Genomic DNA, 6,340 nt, shown 5'->3' with positions numbered 1-6,340 from the left:
GTACTCAGCGGGGTCACGATTCTATATTCGTTGTGGTGGATAGGTTCTCCAAGATGGTCCATTTCATCCCTTGTAAGCGCACTACTGATGTTGTGCACGTTGCTCAGTTGTTCTTTCGGGATATCTATCGCCTTCATGGTTTGCCCTCATCTATCGTTTCAGATCGAGATACACATTTTTTGAGTCATTTCTGGCGCAGCTTGTGGCGCATGGCTAACACACAATTGGATTTTAGTAGCGCTTACCACCCATAAACCGATGGTCAAACGGAAGTGGTGAATCGTTCTCTTGGGAACTTGCTACGTTGTCTTGTGGGGGATCAACCCAAATCTTGGGATAACAAGCTCAGCCAGGCCGAATTTGCTCATAACTCGGCTGTTAATCGTAGCACCGGATATTACCCTTTTCAAGTCATTTATTCGGTGATTCCCAGTGGCCTAGTCGATCTCTTAGTTGTGCCCTCTCGAGTTCACTCTGATGTTCGTGCTGCTGATCTTATCTCTGAGTTGCAACAACTTCATACTTCTACTCGTGCTCGTCTTCTTGAAGCCAATGGTCGATACAAGTCTGCTGCTGATGCGCATCGTCGAGCCGTTGAGTTTGCGGTTGGCGATTTTGTTTGGGCAGTCTTGACAAAGGATCGCTACCCGGCTCATGAGTATTCTAAACTTTCAGCTCGAAAAGTTGGTCCTCTCGAGATTCTTGCAAAGATCAATCCCAATGCCTACCGTTTGAAGCTCCCTAGCCACATGCACACTTCTAATATATTCAACGTCAAGAATTTCATTCCTTATTTGGGGGAGAACTCCTCTGGAGATGAAGCGCCGGCTGATTCGAGGGCGAATCATTTCTCACCCGGGGAGGATGATGGAGATGAAGCGCGCTAGTGTATTTGGAGAAGTTCAATCATCTTCCAGCTTTAAAAATCATGAAACATTAATAAGATTTAATAGCTCAAGTCTTTTGATATTCATTGTATGTTTAGTTTTTATTTGGGGGCTGCTTTCTTGCGGTGGGGGAACGGTTTTTGTCTTTGAAATATATTTTCAGAATTTGAGGAGTTCACCTTCTCTTCATTTCGTCACTCTTTCCGGTATTCTGAGAATCAACGGAACTGAGTTGTGTTCTTTGTTTAGAGTTTATGTTGCGTCAGAGGGAGACACGAATTTTTTAATAAAATTTATGTTGTTTATTTAGTTAGTGGAGAAAGAGGCCCATAAATGAAGAAAATAGAAAAAATTAATTAACTTAGTAAGTGAAAAATGGAGCCCACATGTTAATGAGTGGAAAAAAGGATTCACAAATTTATTAAAAATAGATTTGGACAATTTTTTGTGGACGTACCAAAATGATAAATTATGACAACATTTTATGGACGGAGGGAGTATTTTTTTTTTTTGAATGTACTAGTAGTTTACATTTTTTTTTTTGATAAATTGCAAAAGTAAATAAAGAAATTTTTAAAGACCGCGTGACGGAGGACTTGAACTAAGTGTATTAATTTTATGTTAAGATTTGAAATGTAATTATATTTTAGTTGAGTGTATTTAAGCACAATTTAAAATGCTTACTGTTTTGAATGCTTATGTTACGTTTTTTATTTCGTTATAAATTTATTATTAATCTGAAATAGTATTTTTTTTTCTCTTTTTAAATTTCATTTTTTCTTACGTTTTATAAACATGGGTTTCACTCTTTCTTTTTCATCATTAACCCTCTGAGAGAGCTAATATTATCATGAGAATTAATTTGATAATATTATTTTTCAGGATATCATGGCTCGTCGTGACATGTTGACTGTTGGTGACTTCTGCTAGTTTATTTTTGATTATTAGTTTATTCAGGGCGATGGTCAAGCCGGAACTCTGCAAAGTCCTTTGCGATCTCTTGCCGTTATATTGGGACAACAAGGTTGGACGACAGTGAGTTTGGAGCTCAGTCGATGTTGTCTTTTTTTTTCTTTTTTTTTTTGGGTTTTTTTTTATTAGACGAGTACTCTTTTCTCTCTTTAAGATTTTTTCCTTTGAATTTTTCTTAAAGAAATTTTAACGAGGCTTGGCTTGAGTCTGCTTCTCTTTATTTTTAAGGGTTATCTAGATTTTTTTGTCTTTTCTTAATAAAGCTTTCATTCAATAATATAATAAATTTTGAATGGATAGAAATGTACCCAGTTTGTAGCTCTAATTTCGAACCTTTTATCATTAATTTACATTTAATGGGTTACCGTCCCTTCTACTGCATAAGAACCTGTCATGCTCTTCCGATTAAGAAGAAATAGGAGGGAATTTATTTAAGTTTATGATCAATTACCTACCAAATCTTTAACGGCAACACATGTGCATGCGTCTTAGACATCACGATCCATATCCAACCATAATGATTCAATTTAAGTTAAAATTAAGTAAAAGGCAACTTGTAATAATGAATGGTCAAGTTGCATTGTGGAGATTGAAGACGACGGGCCCACTTGTGCTTAAAAATGTCTAAGATGGATCTCAAATTTCAGTCGAACATCGCAAAAGTCTCAATTTCTCTTCCTCTTTGCCAGCCTCGATGGCAGTAATGCAATTAATTAGAATTTGTAATGTAATTGATTAAAAATGTCAATCGTACCACCTCACATGATTTTTGGCTAGTTTATTTAGTATTAATTATTCTTAACTTAATCTTAATCCTAATTTTTTTTTTCGAGCTTGTTTATATATATATATAATACTCTTTCCGTCCCATCGAAAATGATATAAATTCTTTTTTGATTTGTCCCAACGAAAATAAGTCATTTCCTTTTTTAGAAATAATAAGGACAATTAAGTGCTTAATTAACCTAATTAATTAAGCTCTTGATTTTCCTTTAATTTTCGATTAATGGGAAATAATAAGGACAATTAAGTGCTTAATTAACCTAATTAATTAAGTTCTTGATTTTCCTTTAATTTTTTATTAATGAGCAATGATGAGCTCATTTTTTGTGCTCTTTCTGTGCGTCATTTACACCTAGATCGATTCTTCTTTTTGTGTGTTTTGTGTCTTTTATGTCTGGGAGGACAATTTTGAGCAATAGTACAGGTGGACTGGATATTGGGCAAAACAGACTGCATTTTGCAAAATAATTGAGGACTTGAGAGTGAGATCATTAATGGGCACAACACTCGTACACATTTTGCCTAGACCAAGTACCATGCGGAATCAAGTTGTGTTCAAGGCCAAAGCGACGAGCCAAACTTCGAGCAGAAATTGAGCATAGAGATGATGCATACTTTGAGCCAAAAGTTGATGTTCAAGGGCAAAGCATTGAGACATGAGCAAAAACTGGTACCAAGGACAAAGCGGGGAGTCAGACCTCGAGCAAAAACTGAGCAGAGATATGATGCTGACTTTGAGCAAAACTTGGCGTATAATAGCAAAGCGTGCACCCATCAATCAGATTGGGGAGGTTAATATAGGAAGTTACTTTCTTTTTTTTCAAGAATTAAGGGTGCACCATCAACATCCATGTCCTCATATCCACATCCGAAATGGCAAAGCTAAGAGAAAACATAAACATATAGTAGTTGTAGGACTTACATGACTGAGTCAAGCTTCTTTTCCTCTAGAATACTTGGTGGCATGCTTTTACGATAGCCACATATCTCATAAATAGACTGCCCTCTCCATCTCTATATATGCAGTCCCCATACTGAGTTCTCTATGGAAAATTACCTACTTACTCTCTTATTCATGTATTTGGTTGTGCATGCTTTCCTTATTCGAGACCCTATAACTCTCATAAGCTAGAATTTCGATCCAACAAATGCATCTTTTTAGTATATAGTTCCAATCATAACGACTACAAATGTTTAAACTCTAATGGCAAACTCTACATTGCTGATACTGTTACATTTAACGAATGTGAGTTTCCTTATTCAGCTATGTTTCCCACAACTTCTAATATAGTCTCTAACTATGTTACTCTTCCATCTCTCCCCTCACTTCCTACTCCTGCCGCATTCCCACCCCCACAATCTCCATTGATGAGTTCGTTTATTACACTTGTTAATTTAGAATAGGATCGTTCACCTGTAGTGCGTAAGATAGCGGTGGGTTTGAATAAAGTAATGAAAGCAATGAAGAGAGTATTGTATTTCTGATAGTGTGTCTACAATGACAAGTGAACTACATATTTATAGAGATTTACTGTCGCAGCCCGAAAACCCGACACTAGTAATAGCGGGGTACGAGTATCGATACGACTATTTTTGAAGAATAAAAGATAAGAAGAACTAGGTGAACGTCATGCGGAAGCTCACGTAAAAGCATGCTAAGGAAAAACTTATAAAATTAGCACAAGGGTAAAATCGTCAACGTCGTTATAACTTTTTAATTATCAGGAATTTCACGAACAAAAACAAAACGGGTATAGCTCATTTTTCATAAGGAATCATAAAATGCAGAGTATCGCATAAAAAGGAGAATCAATTACATGTATGAAGACACATAACCGTGAGTAAATTGCTTGATTTCAAAAGAAAACAAAGTATCTCAATCCTCAAGACTCTATTAACATGAAGGCAATACGAAAACATAATTACATCGATTGAAACGTTTCCCCCACTAGCACCAGACCAATCTCGCTCCTCGCTTAGCCTGCATATTTAGAAATACATGCAGGGCATGAGTACATAATACTCAGTGAGCAAACGCCGAAAAACAAGAAATGTGCTCTTAGAGCTATAGGTTTGAAACTTGCCCCATCTCAGCAATACACAGGAATAAATTTAGCGTAAATGAACCTGTGTAAGCAGTTTTAATAATCATGATATCATAAAGAAACGACTGCAGTCAAAGATCTCAACATGTATGCACCACATCTACAACTCGTTATTATCAAAGGTACTGAGAAGTAGGCCTCCCTCTCAAGTACCGTGACCGGCCGACCCGAAGACGGCTCACAGTCACCTCTGTGCACAAAATCCCGCTTGTGGCAGGACCGAATTCGTCTCAGTAGAGGGTAACACACAAGTCATTATCAACAAAAATCGGCAAGTCAAACAGTTCTCAAATATCATTTATCTCAAAGCATTTGATAAATTCATAACATCATCAAAACAGTTTCGAAAGCTCGTATGATATATGTATACTCAAAATATTGCCCACCTGAAGACCTTACTCAAACACTCCCGTCAAAGCGGAGTTACTTACTTCCTTGCTCTGCTCGTGTCTTCAGGGATCATCGTCATCATCGAAGGTTCATGTCATAAAATGAATCTCGATTAGAACTCAACGACAAAAACTCATGCCTTAACTCATGCTCTATCTTATATTCTATCTCTTGATCGACTCTACATAAACTTCTTCACTCATTTCAAATCCTTAAGTCCAAGGATAGGTTTCAAGAAAATCATGGTTCTAAGTCTCGATTTATCTCTCATATAAGACTCGTCTAATCTCATTAAAACACTTAAGCAACATAAACACATAAGGCACATAAGAAAATACAATCAAACATCAACAAATCATGTTCTGTTTTCCCACTGACTCAACTTCAAAATTTAACACGTTTTGACTCCGACATCTTCTGGACTCCAGACTCATACCAAAAGAAAGGTATTTGAGTCTAGTTTCATTCAAAAAAACGTAGAGTCAGAAACTCCAAGTGGTTTGGGAGATATGGCGTTTTTACCACGGTCTACCATATTCGGCAGTTTTGAGCAATCGGAAACATTGATTTTTGAAAAATAGTAAACGTTGTCAAACTGAGCTCAAATTTGGTGGATATCTAGACCATACAGTAAGGTTGATACCATAAAAATTGGGAAAGCTAGATCACACAGGAAGCTACTGAAATGAATGACTTTGTCCCCTGTTCTCTGAAATTCCCGGTAGAAATGTGCAGATTTGGTTTTGCATTTTTTAAAAATAGTAAATCAAGTGCAAATGACTTGAAATTTTACCCGTATGCTCAAGACTCATGTAGGGACATGCTGTAAACTTTTCAAAGCCATAAGACATCGACAACCCGTCGATCACAGTAGGTCAGTAGCCTACGAAAAAACCACCAAAACTCATCTCAAACTCTTAAATGCTCAATTCAACATTTCTTCAAAGAAAACCAATCAAAGTTCATTTTAAACACATATAACACTAAAAAACATTCAAAACATTTAAAATACTCATCATACTCAAATTAACTCTCCTCTTTTACATCTTAACTCAAATTTCAAGGAAAACGTTTCTACAAACATATCAAGTCAATCCTCTTCTCAATTTCATGCTTAAAAACACTCAATCATTCAAAATGACCTCATACTTCATATAACTCATTTTATACACATAAATCCCCTTTAATCATACCAACCAAACT

The 6,340-nt window shown here is 36.3% G+C and overlaps 1 long non-coding RNA gene across 1 annotated transcript; it reads right to left on the bottom strand.

Moving 5' to 3' along the window:
* Positions 1 to 4,480: 4,480 nt before the first annotated feature.
* Positions 4,481 to 5,903, bottom strand: LOC130994563 (uncharacterized). Its single transcript, XR_009091794.1, has 2 exons — positions 5,134 to 5,903; positions 4,481 to 4,623 (listed from the first exon to the last, which is right to left on the bottom strand). It is a non-coding gene; the product is annotated as an uncharacterized LOC130994563 (long non-coding RNA).
* Between the last annotated feature and the right edge of the window lie 437 nt (positions 5,904 to 6,340).

Source organism: Salvia miltiorrhiza, chromosome 7 (assembly GCF_028751815.1).
Source record: "Salvia miltiorrhiza cultivar Shanhuang (shh) chromosome 7, IMPLAD_Smil_shh, whole genome shotgun sequence".
Lineage (NCBI taxonomy): Eukaryota > Viridiplantae > Streptophyta > Magnoliopsida > Lamiales > Lamiaceae > Salvia > Salvia miltiorrhiza.
Note: the sequence above shows the minus strand (reverse complement) of the source record. Positions and strands in the feature narration are given on the sequence as shown.